Source organism: Rhinolophus ferrumequinum, chromosome 23, assembly GCF_004115265.2.
Source record: "Rhinolophus ferrumequinum isolate MPI-CBG mRhiFer1 chromosome 23, mRhiFer1_v1.p, whole genome shotgun sequence".
In the NCBI taxonomy this organism is placed as follows: domain Eukaryota; kingdom Metazoa; phylum Chordata; class Mammalia; order Chiroptera; family Rhinolophidae; genus Rhinolophus; species Rhinolophus ferrumequinum.
In genome coordinates this window covers 15,580,195-15,596,994 of record NC_046306.1, presented here as the reverse complement: position 1 = coordinate 15,596,994, position 16,800 = coordinate 15,580,195, and the positions used below count along the sequence as shown (strand labels likewise).

Below are 16,800 nucleotides of genomic sequence, written 5' to 3'. Positions count from 1 at the left end.
GATATTCCCCAGAAAAACGTGGATCAGTGCTCTTGGATTTCATTCACATCACCAGTACCAGTACCAAACCATATCACGTGTTGTTTCAGTTTAGGTTTGGCAGACTGTGAGGAACAAGTTTCATAGAGAAAAGAAGATAATTCACTTAACAAATGTTTACTACGTGCCTGCCCTGTGCCAGGCACCGTTCTGCATGGGTAAGATAAAACAGAGCTATAAAAATCTGTGTGTGTCTGGGGGAGAGACCATAAACCAAATAAGTAAATGGAATTGTGTGTTCAAGAGTAGTAAGTGCAATGGAGAAAAATAGGCAGGGGAGGGGGCCAGGAGCATGGTGGGTGGGGCGGGGATGAGGCTGCAGTTTTAAACACGGTGGCCAGAATGGCCTCGCTGAGAACGGGACACGCAGCAGAGACTCAGAGGTGAGGGAGTGAGGGAAGAACGTTCCTGAAAGAGGCACAAGCTCGTGCAAGGACCTTGCGGTGGCAGCGTGCCTGGTGTGTTCAGGAAGAGCAAGGAGCCAGGACGGCCGAGGAGTCCGACGGAGAGCAGGAGGAGACAAGGTCAGGTTGGTGAGGAGGCCGCCATGCGGAGCCAGCCACTGTGATGATGGGTTTCTCTGACATGGGCGCACCCTGGGAGGGCTGGGGGCAGGGGCCCGCTGGAGCCTTGTCCTATAGGACACCCCTGCTGGCTGTGTTGAGAACAGACTGAAGGGAAAACCACTGGAGAAGCAGGACACCTGTCAAGAGGTTATGGCAGCAATCCAGGCAGGAGACGACAGCAGCTGGGAGCAGGATGGCAGGTGGAGGGAGACAGCAGTGGTTGGGTTCTGGGTACATTTTGAAAATAGAGCCAACAAGATTTCCTAAGGGACTGGATGAAGTGCGAGCTTTGTGTCCATCCACCAAGATAGGCTTGAACCTACCAGCTTACTGTGGGAAGGAAAAGCAAAGCTGTGCTGCTAAGACTGGACAGTCCCTTGCAGGTGAAAAACTGGATTGAGCTGGTTTGGTCACAAGCATTTCAGAGAACTAATGGCTCAGGCTGCTAATGAGCGGGGAAGGGGTGCAGTGGCAGTGTTCCCACTGAAAAGATCCTGGTCTTTATCAAAACTTGCTTGAACCCACAGAGAAACTGCAGGACAGGGTAGGGGGTGGGGAGAGTGCGGGGCTGGGGCTGGGGGAGGCTGGGAGCAAACCCAGGGCACCATGAGAGCCAACTCCTCATGACCTGCGTCCTCGGAGGTGTGGGACAGCTCCTTCCAAAGTTAAACGTGTTAGATTAAAATGTCCTTGCATCCTAAATCTGGTTCCAAATACAAAAGCAAATTACTTTATTAAATTTAAAACTAAAAATTAAAAGATGCAATATAAATGGTTTGTTCTGGATGTGGTTTTACTTCTGAATTACATTTGTTTTGTTTTAATTTTTCCAGTGTGGGCCAGAGAGTTTACAGGCTAAATAGCTTGAAGGCTGAATCTCTCCAGAATATTCATTTTAAAAGGAACTCTCTGGCTCTCCCCCTCCTTCCAGGCTCAGTCCGCACTGATGACCTTCTTCAATGGCCTCACTACAAAGCCCATCAAGATCTTTCACACAAGAAAGGATGCCCAACTTCACCCACAGTAAGAGAAACACTAATTAAAATCACTCTGATTCTCTTTCTTTCACTTACTTCAGAAAAGCTTGAAAGATTTGACAGTACACTTAGCTGGCAAGGGTTTGAGAAAACTGCTTGCAGGAGTGAAAACTGGTAAAACCTCTACTGAGAACTATTTAACAATAGCTAACAAACTTACAAATGCCCATTCCCTGTGATTCAGCAAGTCTGCCTCTAGGAATGTATATAGATACGTGTTGTAGTAATGCATGTATACGGTAATCCACTGTAAACATTGTAACAGCAAAGGATTGGAAATAACCTAATTGTCCACAAACGGGAGGGGAATAACATGCATTTGTGAAAAAGAACAAGCGAGCACTTTTTATACTGCTGTGGGTTAATTGTCAAGATATCTTGATACGTGTTACCTTTTTAGAAAGCCAAGTGCAGAAGAAAGGTATACTTCTGTGTCCACACTCTTAAAATACTCTAGGCAAACCCATGGAACTAGTGGTCGCCTCTGAGGAGGGGAACAGAGAGACAGGGAACTTTTTTCCTGTGAACTCTTAAATTCTGAACAATGTGAATGTGTCCTGTATTCCAGACAAAAACTCAAAATGTGATTAATATATAAATGGAAAAAAATGTTAGCACCTTTCCCAAAGTGTGTGGGTTGTTACAAGTAAGGAGTGAAAAAGTAAGTGGTTACCAGGGTTGAAGCAGAAGTCCTTTAAAAACGTTTGACTGGAGTCAAATACCAGATAGAACCCCTTTACTTCCAAGTTTCTAATAAACACAGATGGGCTTTGGGCTTAACTCCCGTGGTGGTACGTGGGCACTTCTACAACTAACTGTACTCCATCCGCCTCCAGCTTACAGCCATAGTTCTAAAATAACTAGACATTCCAAGACGGAGGAATGGGAGCATACATGCAGAGCAACCCCTGTCCCATTTGAAAAATCCTATAGCGACCTGATGTCCAGTCCCCATTTGAGTATCTCCACGGTCTGAGAGCTCATTATCACTTGTAACAATTTATGCCAAAGTTCCTTTCTTAGTCGGACCTGATTCCCAGGTTTTAGATCTGACTTTTGAACATATGCAGAACAAGGCAACACTCTTCACTATGCGATCAGTCCACTCTTTTTCTATCGATCAGTCTTTCACACACACAGTTGGAAATCGGCACTCCATCCTTTAGCGATCGCCTCTGCAGAGTAAGCGTCTCGAATTTATCCCCCACTCTCCAGTGACCTGCTCTGTGAATACATTCTCATTTGTCCATGTGTCTCTCAACACGTGGCAGGCAATTAGAAGAACTGGACAAGCACTCACGACGTAGCACAACCAGAGAGACGTAAACGGAGGCAGTGTTTTTTAATCTTTCTGCTACCACTACTAGTATGACCAGAACCCGCTCTGGGTCCGAGTTCTACCTTCTTTCTCCCCCGACACAGATGGGGAATTGGAGGCCCAGAGTGGAGAAGTGACCAGTGGGACAGGGGAACACTGCTGGAACTTGGCAGCACTGGGGTTCTTTCATCACAAGGCCTTATGGGTACAGATTTTCACACACTCATTTACAGTTTTGATAGAGGAGTGCTGGGCTTCCTTCCCCTTTGCCTCTTTGAATTCTTCCTTCTTGTATTAAAGAGGGAATGTCCATTTCTCGTCCTTTATTATAGCCACGCCACCTGGGATCACAGCTCTGTGGCCAGTGCGGCTCTGGCACACTGCGGGGCCTCTGTGGTGATGGCGTCTGGAACCATCACGTCCCTCACACCTCCCCCTAAGTATCGCAGCCCTGTGAGACCCTCTCTGGACACCCCTGTTAAGTGACCTAACTCTGTCCGCAACGTCCACGCTAATCAGTCCTCTATCACAGCAGCCTGTAGTTTTTCTACATTTATTAAAATGTGTCACTGGATCTCTCCTCCTCCTCTTTGGCTCTGTCTTGAGGAACCTTAGGGTGCCAAGGTCACCCAGGGGTAAGGAGGAACGACAGGACTCAACACCTGGGCCTTCTCTAGTCTATTGAGCAGTCAAGTCAATTATAAACCAGGCAAGTCAGAGTGACTGTGTGCCAAAAGTGACATTCCAACAACTATTTCTTCACAACCATTGTCAACCCGGGAATCGAGTACACAGTATCTCCCTATTCCCACCTCTTCCCAGGATACACGAGGGCACACATACCGGCACGCACGTGCACACACACACACTCACTACTGATACACTCAGGAGGGTGTTTGGGGAGATGTATCTTCTGGTGCAAACTGGTAAGCATATTCATTTTCTTTCCATGTAATTTCAGGAACCTAAATAAAACGTTTCTAAGAACTTCTCTTAATGTCATAAATGAGGACTGATGTGATGTACTTGCCATCATAAGTTACGCTGAAGTTTTATTTCTTTAACTGTTTGTAAACTAAAGGGGTGCTTTAATATTATGTGTTGGTGTGGTGTTGTTGTTTCTATGATAAATCTCGGACAACAAAATTGTATCTGACTTTACTTAAAATACCACTTAACTCTCATAAGAATAGAAATCATCCCCTTAATTGGCCCTCTCACACCCCCGCTCCCGCAGAGCCAGCCTCCCCATCCATCCTTCCACTTATTCAACTTCCTCGCTCAGTCAGTCTTTGGCACATTCATTCCTCCCATTCTGCCCAAACGCCTGCTCTAAGGTCACCAGTCAAGTGGCTCTTTCCTACTCTTTGGCGCGTCTCACAGCCATTCAGGCCCCAGAGGAGGTACCCATGTCTCTACAAGCTCTCCACCAGGGAGCGAACTCACCCCTGCCCAGGACGTTGCCATCTCCTGTATCCACGTGATTTCCACATCCCCCTTGCCAGCCCTGACCTATCTGCCAAGCTCCAAATCCATTACTTCCAATGCCATTGGTCCCTGTAGGTTTTTAAAAAGTACACACATAGTTTCTGCCTCTCCTCACCTTGGCAGTCACCCCTCAAAAAACAAACAAAAAACAAACCTAAACAAAATAAGCAAACCAAAACTTCAGCCACCATGTCCCACTGCCTAGATCTTCACCTCACATCCAGATCCAGAGTTCCAAGCAAGAGATGTGATCTCAAAAATCACTCCTGCATCCTTTCTGCAGCCCTGGCCCATCTTCCCCTTACGCGGCTGCCATCAAATCCTATAAATCTAACAATGTTTCAGATCTGACGTCTTATCTCCATCCTTGCGAGACGCAGTCCGATGCTTGAGGGCTTAAGCTCTGGAGCCAGACAGGCCTAGTTTATATCCTGATTCTGCTGTCTAGAAGCTTTGGTGCTTGTGCTTTCTAAGTCTCCAGCAACCCCTCTGTGAGAGGGGATAATAGCCTCAATCTCTGAGTTGTTGCAAAAATTAAGAGTACAGGTGTAAGGGGTGCAACACCATGCCCAACACATAGCAAGTGCACCATAAACAATGGCTACCGGCATCACCCTTGTGTCTTTTACCATCATTCCGTGCCTGGTCTGTTCTGGCTGGGAGTCTTATCACAACCCTTCCAACTCCTAGTCCTTAGTTCTTTCTCCCCTTTCGTCCACCTTGAACATTGCCACCAGGATCAACATCCTGAAAAACAAATCTGTTCGCTTCGCTCCTTGATTTATTAAAGCTTTCCTGCTGTCTTCTTACTTCCAATCGGAAGACTCTACACATATGTGCTGCTTGATTCCATGGCCACAAGCCACACGTGGCTATTCAGCACTTCAGCTGTGGCTTGTCCAAACTGCAATGTATGGTGAGGGTCAAATACACACTAGATTGGAAGACTTGGTGTGAAAAAGAATGCAAAGTAGCTCATTAATCATTTTTTAATAGGACAGAGTTCTTTATTTAAAGCAGAGACAGAACAAATGCTGATATAGTACCTTTTAAAAAACCTTTAAATTACCTTTTTGAATCAACATGCTTATGTTTTTTGGTAGTTTCTCATTTTTCTAAGTCCCTTTACTCATGTCTCCTTTCTTTTTCTCTTTTCCCATCTTAAAGTTTATTGTCTCAGAAGCAATTACATCTCTTTTGGAAGGAGGGGGATTTTTAAAAAATATTGTGGTAAAACACACATAAGGTAAAATTTACCCTCTTAACCATTTTTAAGTGTCCAATTCAGGGATATTAAGTACGTTCACATTGCGGTGTGATCACCACCACCACCCATCCCCAGACCTCTTTTCATCTGGCAAAAAAGAAATTCTGTACCCATTAAATAGTATTTCATTTCCTCCCCACCCCAGACCCTGGAAACCACCATTCTACTTTCTGTCTCTATGAATTTGACTACTCTAGGTACTTCGTATGAGTGGAATAATACAGTACTCGTCCTTTTGTGACTGGCTTGTTTTACTTAGCATAATGTCTTCAAGGTTCATCCATATTGTATCATGTGTCAGAATTTCCTTCCTTTTTAAGGCTGGGTAATATTCCTTGAATGTATATATCACATTTTATTTATCCATTCATTCATCAATGGACACTTGAGTTGCTTCCATCTTCTGGCTATTGTGAAAAATACTGCTACGTCGGTGTACAAATATCTCTTTGAGTCCTTGCTTTCAACCTTTTGGGTACATACCCATTAGTGGAATTGCTGGACCATATGGTAATTCTATCTTCAGCCTTTTGAGTAACTGTCATACTGTATTCCACAGGAGCTGCATCATTTTACATTCCTCCCAACAGTGACAAGTGTTCCAATTTCCCCCACATCCATGCCCCTATTTGTTAGTTTCTGTTTTTTTGGTAGTAGCCATCTTAATGGGTGCGAAGTGGTATCTCATTGTGGTTTTGATTTGTATTTCCCTAAGATTAGCAATATTGAACATCTTTTCATGTGCTTATTGGCCATTTGTAAAAGTTCTTTGGAGAAATGTCTCTTCAATTCCTTTGTTCATTTTTAAATCAAGTTGTGTTTTTACTGTTGTTGAGTTGTATGAGTTCTTTATATATTTTGGATATTAACCCCTTATTAGATATATGATTTGTAAATAATTTCTTCCATTCCATGGGCTGGCTTTCCACTGCTGAATGTGTTCTTTGAAGCACAGAAGTTTTTAATTTTGATGTAATACAATATATCTATTTTTATCCTTTATTGCCTATGCTTTTGGGTATTATATCCAAGAAATCATTGCCAAATCCAACGCCATGAAGCTTTTCTCTTATGTTTTCTTTTAAGAGTTTTATAGTTTTAGCTCTCATATTTAGGTCTTTGATCCATTTTAAATTAATTTTTGTATACGGTGTAAGGTAAAGGGTCAACATCATTCTTTTACATGTGGATATCCAGTTTTCCCAGGACCAGTTAATGAAAAGACCTGTTCTTTTCCCATTGAATGGTCTTGACACTAGTCAAAAATCATTCGACCATATGTGTGAGGGTTTATTTCTGGGCTTTCAATTCTATTTCATTGGTCTATATGTCTTCTAATATTAAGTATATGTTGAAACAATATTTTGGATATATTAGGTTAAATACATTCTTAAAATTAATTCCATCTGTTTCTTTTTAGGTTTTCAGTGTGGTTTCTAAAGCATTTTAAATCACACATGTGGCTCACATTATATTTCTATTGGACAGTGCTGCTCTAACGCTCTGAACTTGGGCCACCAGGCAGTGTGGAAGACAACGGCTGACACCGTGGAATTAAATGATAGTCTAAAGCTCCCTTCCTTCTGTGTTATCATGACAGTGCTTAGGGAGCAGGAAAGTAGTATGGCTGAGAACTGAGGTTTCTGAATCAGGCAAGCTCCAGTTTCAGTCTTCAAGACCCGCTCTGTCCAATGCAGCAGCCACTAGCCACATATGCCTACTGAGCACTTGAAATGTGGCCAGTGCAAATTGAGACGTGCTTCAAGTACAAAACTCAGACTAGATCTCAAAAACTCAGTACAAAAAAGTGATGTAAAATATCTCATTAATAATCTTTATTACATGCTAAAATATTAACATTTTTGATAGATAGTATTAAATAAAATTAAGCTTGTTTATTCATTTTTAATAATTTTTTTAGTAGTTTTAGGTTCACAGCAAAATTGAGTGCACGGTACACCCCCGTCCCACACATGCACAGCGTCTCCCACTGTCTACGTCCCCCACCACAGTGTCCCATTTGTTCCAACTGATTAACCTACAAGGACGCACCACCATCACCCAAAGTCCACAGTGGACATTACAACTCACTCTTGATGTTGTATATTCTATGGTTCTACAAATTCATAATGACCTTTATCCATTATGATGGTATCATACAGAGTAGTTTTACTGCCTTAAAAATCCTCTGTGCTCCGCCTGTTCCTCTCTCCCTCCCTCTCTCCCCCATAGCCCCATGGCAACCACTGGTCTTTTTACTGTCTCCACAGTTTGGCCTTTTCCAGAATGTCATATAGTTTGAATCATATAGTATACAGCCTTTTTGGATTGGCTTCTGTCACTTAGCAATATGCATTTAAGTTTCCTCCATGTCTTTTCAAGGCCTGACAGCTTATTTCCTGTTTATTCTTACTTTTTAAAATGTTGCCCCAAGAATTTTAAGATGACACATGCAGCTCACATTATATTTCTGTTGGATACTCGCTGGCTTCACATGGGCAGTTTTTCAGTTTGGCATCTGCCTGCCTCTCCGCCACTCAAGTTCATGCCTGGACACACCCAGTTCTCTGCATGCACCCTGACCCGCCTGCCTCCTTGCCTTCACAGTGCTAGAATCCCCCCCACTAGAGCCTTCTTTACCTCCCTTATCTCTGAAGACTGACTCACAGTCAGACCCAGCTTAAATACGACATCTCCAGTGTAGACTTTCTAAATGTCCACTGCACTTAAGTCATCTTTTATACTACTTTGCACTTTCTATTGTAAATTGTTTTTTGATTACATTGAGTTTCCCACTAGATTGTGGATTGTGAGCTCCCTGAAGTTAGGGACCATTTTCTGTTCATCTTTAGGACCTCAATCCCTAGCACAGAGCCTGACACTCAGTAGACACAGATGTTGGCTGAATAAATGAATGAATGAAAGAAACACAACAAAATGGAGATTATCCTCCAGTAAGAGAGAACATATCCACTTAACAATCAGACAGCTCAGAAAAGTTTCTTAAATACAACAAACCAGGCTGCAAAAGTACATCAATCAATAGCTAGAATTATTCACAAGTGAAAATTTGTTTTATATCAAATCAACACCTTAATATGTATAAATGTGTCACAATGAAGAGATGGTAATCAGCCCCTTATTGGTCAGTGGATTCTGATTGCCTTGGAAATGTGGGGCCTGGCTATGGAAACCGGATGGTTAAAACAACCACATTCCATACCCATTAGCTGACAGCCCAGACCCCACCAGAATAGAGGCACTGAAACTGAGCCTTTGATGTAGTTTCCAAAGAAAGCCACCAAGATGATTAAAGAGTTGGAAAATGAGATTTATGGGGAATGGCCACAGGAACAAGAGACAATTTTGCCTAGACAAGAGAAAAGGCTGAAGGGTGACTTAATAACCATCTTCAATCATTGTTATTACACAGATGATGGTGACCAGATGGTCTCCATTTCCGCCAAAGAAAGAATACTGAACATGGACTTGAGCTGTAGCATAAGAAAAGTTGTCTAGTTTTAAAGAAAGAACTTAATGGCTAAGAACTAGCAGACATCAAAGCAGGCCCAAGGAGTGTGTGGTACAGCCACTTCCCAACGCCTTTACCACGCTAGGAAAGCAGCAAATGGGGAGGTGTGGTCAGGCCTTCACAAGCCTTTGTGGAGGGCAGATCCTCAACTGGCAGACCTTCAAATGAATCAACTAATGTACAACCACAGGGATGGAAAAGAAACAGATACGAAAATTGAAACACAGCACCCTCTGGTGTACATAACTGTCTTTCAATGAAGGAAGATTCCTGACATGTATCAGTATTTCCCAAAATCTAAGGTCCAAACCATGATAGAGTCGAGGCTGGTCATAGCGTTCACTTAGTCGCTACATCCATCTTTTTCAAGTACCTTGCCCGTTTGGTACCAGGACGACTCGTACAGCAACACCATGTCTGTCAACGCTAAACATGGCTGCCTCCCGATCACCTCTTCAATGCTGAATTCAGACTTTGCTACACCAGTTGGCACATGAACATTTCATGCTGAGACATGACGATGCTGTCTACCAGACCGTTTCAATTCTGCCTTGCTTTCAGGAGGATATTAGACACGACAGTTAAGGAACAGCTGAATGGGTTGTCCTTCCGACAGGTCCCCTCTCTGTCACGGTGTACAAAGCCCTTCCTTACCGATCCCTCTTTGTCCGGAAAGCCAACAGGCCACTTTTTACATCCTCCTAGGCTATATGCTTGAAAACTTTCTCCATATCCCTTCCTCTTATTTTTAAGTACAAAAGACATTCTGCGAGCTAAAAAGTCCGACAATCAATGAAGAATGTTTCGAGCTCCTCTCCCTATCTTTAGTCATCTCGGTGCTGGGTGGGAACTTCATTTCCGTGACACACATACTTTGTTCATGTGACTCACTACTGCTAAGCAGCTAGCGTGTCCTAGATAAACACAACACGGGCCTTGTGTCTGAGAGTCACAGTCCAGTGGGGGAGGCAGACAGATACAGGTGCAAACAGATAAGGGGAAGCTCAAAGCTGTAAGCACTAACAGAGGGAAAGTAAAAGGCAATGAAAACACCAGAGAAGAGCTTTCTGGGTGCTTCTCGGGACATCAGAGCCGGACTTAAGTCCTATGGGAGGTCTTCAAGGGTGAAAAGGCGTCGCTGTCCAGGCCGAGGAGATAGGAGCACATATCACGCTAGGTGTAAAGACCTCAAGGCCTAAAAAATTAAAGTATCGCCCCCCCACCTCTCCCGCACACATCACCATTTGGAGAATGGAGACATGTAACACATGTTCCCTCATGTCTCAAAGGTCTCCTTGAGTAGAAATGAGAAACACACCTAAATAACCCGAGCCCTACACATTATACACAGCACATACCGCAGTGGCAACGAACAAAAACAACACAGACCAGACATTGGTCTGATGGCGGTGAGAACAGGCAGGAGCAGACAGCACTGGGAGGCCAGCAGGCTGGCTGGGACACTCAAGCAGGAAGTCCTGATGGCCTTCTCAGTCCCCCTCCTTCCCAGCCTCACTCCATGCCTAACTCCCTGCAGCACTGGGGACAGTGCATTGTAACTGTGGGTACAAGCTTCTTCCCCCACAAGACTGTGCGCTGAGGCAAGAGCTGTATCTTTTTTATCACTATGCCGCTATTACCCAGCATATAGGGAGCTCAGACAAAATGTAAGGAACAGGCTAAGTGCCTAGTTCATAGGTATGACTAGGATTTAAAACTGCAGAGCCCTGGACCTGTAATCCCACAAACCTTCCTCTATGTCCTTCACTTTGTTTTGTTCTTGCTCATCACCTATCCGTCCTCCCCTGGTTCACACTTTCCTACCCTTTCATTTTCTCCTAAATCAACTCCCACCCTGATTGGGGGTAGGGGCAGACACTCTTGTCCCCAGTTAAGAGTGACTGATGTTAAACTGAAACAACCAAGCCCAAGAGGTAACAAGGAATTGGCTTCTCACACGCTCACAAGAATGTGAGATTGCTGCCTTGCGAGAGAAAAAGAGAAACCCAACCCGATTACAGTGGAAAAATAGGTCACTGCTTGAATGCAGCCCTTTGGGTTACTGGCAGCAAGCCCCTTTTGCTTCTGATTCCAGTGTCACAGGAAAGTGGCAGCACAGCCTTAGAATAAGGGTTCCACAGCCAGCTGGCCACCTCGGCCTGGCCTTCCCGCTGGCATTCTAGAAGCAGCACACAGGGCCGGGCAAGGACTGGGCAGCTCAGTGAGCCTTTGTCACTGCTGACATGAAATACCAGAGTTCATAAGTTTTGCTCTGTTTTGAACCAATTGGGAGACAATTCAAGGTTGTCCTTACAAGAAGTCTCTCTCCCTCGCAATCAGCTGTATTATTTTATAGGAAAGAAATGAATCGAGTTCAGCTCCCTCGCTTATACCTGCGTAGGGCCAGCAGCAGCCTCTTTTCCTTGAGAGAGTTACCACTATGAATCATTATACTGCTGTATTTGCAGTAAATTCTGTCTGTGTGTGCGTGGCTGGGAGGGGGTGTCAACATTTTGCTTCTATGTGGAAAAAAAACAACTGCTCGAAAAAAAATAGGCTGAGAATTACTGATCAAGAATCAGTGCTAGAAGAGAGAAGGTAAAGGAAAGAGCACTTGAGCAATATGTTTTATTAGCAAAGAGCGTATTTCACAACAGTAGCGACTGACGTTTATTAAACACAAGGTTCCAGAGTGCTCTGGGAGAGTAATTCTAAGAAACAGGCTCCGGAATGGTCTACTGATGTAGCCCTCTATACAAACAGCCCTGGCTCAGTTAGGGTCTGGTGTACATGTCTTTCCTTTCCAAAGAACTGCAAAATCTCTGAGGAAAGGACTCAGCGCTGGACCACTCCACCTTAGTAATGGTGACAAGTACATGGGGGGCATTAAATACGTCAATTACAGGAGTTCGCTGGCAGTGTTCTCTGCTTTACTAGCAAAAGAAGTAAGGCTGAAGTTACAAGTGTTCCCATCCAACACCCAATCTGTTGCATGGGACTGAACTTCAGTTTGGGCCCCTTGATACTAAAGCACGCGATACCCAGTATTGGTTTGCGTGTGTGTAGAACTCATAGGTGCAGGGTTTGAAAAGTTTAGCTGAATCTTAATGTAGCCATCTCAATAAAATTAATTAGAATTTATATCTCAACTATTTTTAACAGAGACCGAGATAACTAATAAGACTAAATAGGAAGGAAACTGGGAGATAAAGCATGTAGAGAAAGAAAGGGAGGGAGGGAAGAAGGAAACACCGAAGTAATGGCTTCACGACCAAAGAACATTTTTGCAGAAATTTACATGATGCTTTTAATCTCTGGTCATTGTAAAAACACTAACAGAAACCTGCACATTCAGTACTTTTACCTAAATTTGTACTTCATTAACCAAAACCGTCAGATAAATTTGAAAAATATTAATAATATATAGGCAAGAAATTTCTTTACTTTGCAGAAATATGTAAGCAATCCATGCATGCTTTATCAAAATGGAGCCCTCCAACTCCCTTTCCCCCTCCTCCAAGGTAATCCACAGATGAGAATCACTAAAATACACAAAATAAAAGGAAATTTGTCTCCATTTGGATTCTAAGGTACAAGTAATGAAACCCAATTCAAAAGGGCTTACATAATAAAGTGGGTTTACTGGCACATGTAAGTGGAAAGTCCAGAGGTTGGGTTTCATTCAGTTGCTCTCGTGTGATGAAAGCAAGGGCCTGTTTTCTTTCTCTCTATTTTGCTGGCTGCATCCTAGGGGTAGCTTCCCAAATCACTGCAAGGTGGCGACAGCAGTCCCAGGCTTCGATGCCTCACACCGTCCAGACAGAGAGAGGGCTGGCTTTGGGGAGGGCTTCCCACAACACTGAGGAGCCTCCTCCGCAAGGTCCTCAGGGAATGTTCTCATGGCCTCAACTGGGGCACACAGCCAGCACTGAACTAGCCCCCCGGCACTGACCGCCACTGGGTTAATCACTATGGCAACAGGTGAGGAGTTATCTGACTGGGTTTAAACAATCCAGACCCACCCTGAGGGTGGGAGGGACTGAGGGGGTAGCCAGTCCCTCTCTACCAGACAACAATAATACAAATGTGGTCTGTGTGCCTCCACACCTCACCTGGTACTGAATCTGACTCTGAGGTCCCCAGTATCAAGGGCAAATGTGGAAGTCCGTTTTAAGTAACATTTGATCATTTAACAAAGACTAATGTTTATTCTTATACAGAGAAGAATTCTCTTGGAGGTAAAGTCAAGGAGAAAGATGTCTTGGAATTCTATGGAAGGGACAATGGGTAAAGGTGAGGAGAGCAGACTATGTTTGGAAAAACACATTGAGACACACTCAAACAGGCCATCCTTACTTCGATCCTCCAGAAGGCAAAGACCTGACAGTGTATCATGACCAAGTGAAGTTATCTCAGCAGAGGGCTGAGATGAAATGGCCCAGATGCTTTCCCTTGAACTGGTCTAATTTACTGCAAAGAGTAGGGACCGACTTATCTTACACGTCTTCTTATGTATCAAATTTCTAAAAATGAGCTAAAATACTTTAAAAGCATGACCTCTTAAGTTTTTCAAGTTCTTGTCATTATCAGATTATCCTCCGAGCATGTGTTTGTATGTACATGTGTGTACCTGTCATTTATTTCAAGTAAAAAATATTTGAGTACTACTAGATGCTCAGCTCTTTGCTAAGGAATATGGTGGAAACGGGAGAATTCAAAGCCACCGTGTCTCTGCTCTCAAAGAGTACAACCATCACCACCACCACCACCACCACCACCATCTCCACCGACTGTACAATGACAAGACGTCAGGCACTGCGCCAACGTCTTTACATTTATTTCCTCATTTACTTTAATCTTCACAACAGTCCTGTGAGCTAAGTTATCATCAACCAATTTTCCAAACTGGGAAACCAAAGTTATATGGCTAAGTAACGTGACAGGTCACACAAGCAACAGGCAGCAGCTAGGATTCAAACCCAAGTCTTCCTGCCTCCAAAGCTATGCTCTTAACTCTTAACCACAGCCCATTTGGTTGGCAAAAAAACAAAACAAAACAAAAAACAGACACGAACATCCCTTAAGCGTGAACAGCACAACAGAGTGTATCAGATTGGAGCGCTAAGTCCTGGGGTGGAGAGTGAGTGCCTGAGGCTTCTGAGAAAACCTAACAAGGCACATCGTGTGAGGAGGAGCCATAATTCGCTGCTATTAACCCTGGGAGCCCTGTAGCTACTCATGTTCACCTGCTCATACCCCATCTGTCCCCTGGCCTCTGACCCACGACCTAGTCATCTAGTATTTCTTCATTCTTTGGCTGCTGATAAAAATGGAAGGCCCACGATATTTCTGCAGCCCACAGAACATTTCATAGCTATCCCAAAGATGGAATCAGTTCTTTCTTTGATGTGCACAGACTTCCTCTCTTTTCTAAAGATAAGGCCACATATAGAGGAAGTAAGTTTGAAATTCTCTGGGCAAATACAAGATGGTATTTGCACTGTTGGATAGTTACATGGTTTTTATAACCCTAGCTCTAGGAGTATATGAAAATTGCCTTTGCCCACGGGACCAACTGTCACTAAGCTCTTAGTACTGCAGAAAAGATAAATGTAATACAGCATCTGAACAAGATGCAGGTCCCCATGCACCAGACAGTCGTGGCAGTGAATGGATACAGCATCCCTCTCAGGCCTCAGCAACCCCCTTACAAAGCAGCTGCCTTCCGGTAACCGCCGGTCAGGCAGACCTTCCAAACTTCAGGGCATGGTTCTTGGGCCCCAATGTTCCTGGATAGGGAGAAATATCTCCTTATAAAATAGGGGGGAGTCAGAAGTGTACGGGAATTCCTCTGCTTCGATGGGATTAGGGGAAGCATCAACCCTCCAGTACTTCTCCAGTGAGCAAGATGTGCTACTGGCCCCGGTGCTGGGAGGGCTCTCCTCGTTTCATAAGGTATACTGGTCGCGTGCTAGCTGGAATTAAGATCACAGCTATCAAGGCAATGGGAAACAATTCTGTTTTCAGGGTCACAGCTGGGATCTTGGATTCACGTTTAAGCTTCAACCCGCCTTTGACCACTGGGTACCAGGTCCTGGGCTAACATCTCCTCACAGCCTCAAACAATCCTAGGAAATGGATCCTATTATCTCTCTGTTACCTGTGTGCAAGCGAAAGTTCAGAAAAATGAATGTCTATCGTCACAGAACGGGAATGTTATAGTTAGGTACCAGACAATCTCTCGATGCCAAGTCTGGTGTTCATTCCATGCTGTGCCACTGCCTCTCCCCGTGCTAGGTTTGGGACCTTGGAATATTATTATTATGTAAACTGGGGTGTGGATGGTCATCCTCGTTATAGCCAAACTCTTACTCTGCTCTCAAAAGAGAAAAAAATATATCATGTTCAAGGGGGCCATCAGAGGCAAAGGGTGGTAAGTGTTGCAATGAATGGACACGAGCAGTTGGGAAACCCTGGGTAAGGATGAGCTCTAACTGGAGCAGGGGTGGGGGAGGACTCCAGGGAGGGGAGGTCATCCATTGGGAGGACGAGATTTTGAGGTTCACAAAAGCCCCTACTGACACAGGCACGGAGGCGGGCAAGTATAAAGAAGGGGGCTCGTGTGGGAAACCCCATAGACCAGGGTCTCAATCTTGGTATTGACATTTTAGACCAGATAATTTTTTTTCTGGGGGGCCATCCTGTGCATTGTAGCATATTTAGCAACATCCCTGACCTTTACCCACTAGGTGCCAACAGCACCTCCCACCCCACCCCCTTGTTGTGACAATCAGAAAAGTCTCCGGACATTGCCAAATATCCACTGTTGAGAACCACTACCTTAGATGAAGATATGCCAGCAATGGGGGCCTGGCTGGAGGCGGGGGTTGGGGAGAAGTAGAATAAGAAGGGGAGGTCGTGAACAAGACAGGAAAGGGAGCAGATGTGTGCCCCGATGTCCTCTCAGCTAATTCCCTCAGGTACGGACTCTGATGACATTAGGACAAATGGAGCCAAACATGATTCCATAACGAATGGGATCCCTTTGAAGGTCCCTGGCTGGGAGGAGAGAAAGGATTCTAGGCCTAGGCAGCTTGGAAAGGACAAACTCTTATTCTCTTCTTTCTTTTCAAGAAACAGAAGCAAGAGAAGAAGATACAGGGAATGCTACAGGAGCCTGTAATTCCCAAACCTATTTGGGAAGACTTGAGGGGACCTGGATTAGGACAAATTCTGAGTTGTGATGTGTCTACTTGTATGACTGCAATGTCATCCTCACCTTCACAGGCCACGTCCCACTCCCGCACCTCTCACCCTCACACTGCTTGCTGTTGCCCAGGAAAAGTAGAAAGGAATTGGGATACTTACTCCTAGGAGGCAGGAAGGAAAAAGGAGAAGGGGGTGAAAGTGAGAGAATTTTGAGGTTTAAGAGATATATATATATACTGACAGAGTTCACCAAAGGGACCGTGTTTCTCAGTAGAGAGTAAAAAAAAAGTAGAACTGGGTCTGGGGGTTTGAGAAAAGGACAGAGGCAGAGAAATGCGTACGTG

General features: G+C 44.3%; 1 protein-coding gene and 1 long non-coding RNA gene across 6 annotated transcripts in view; one reads left to right on the top strand and one right to left on the bottom strand.

The window, feature by feature from the left end:
• The window catches only part of ZHX3 (zinc fingers and homeoboxes 3), a 137,555-nt gene that overhangs the window by 29,858 nt on the left and 90,897 nt on the right, over positions 1 to 16,800 (bottom strand). The gene's annotated exons all lie outside the window — the stretch shown is intronic.
• LOC117015839 (uncharacterized) lies at positions 384 to 7,798 on the top strand. 2 transcript variants are annotated; one of them, XR_004421804.1, is made up of 3 exons: positions 384 to 563; positions 1,537 to 1,628; positions 7,136 to 7,798. It is a non-coding gene; the product is annotated as an uncharacterized LOC117015839 (long non-coding RNA). The 2 variants fall into 2 exon arrangements; XR_004421805.1 differs by having other exon boundaries at positions 384 to 568.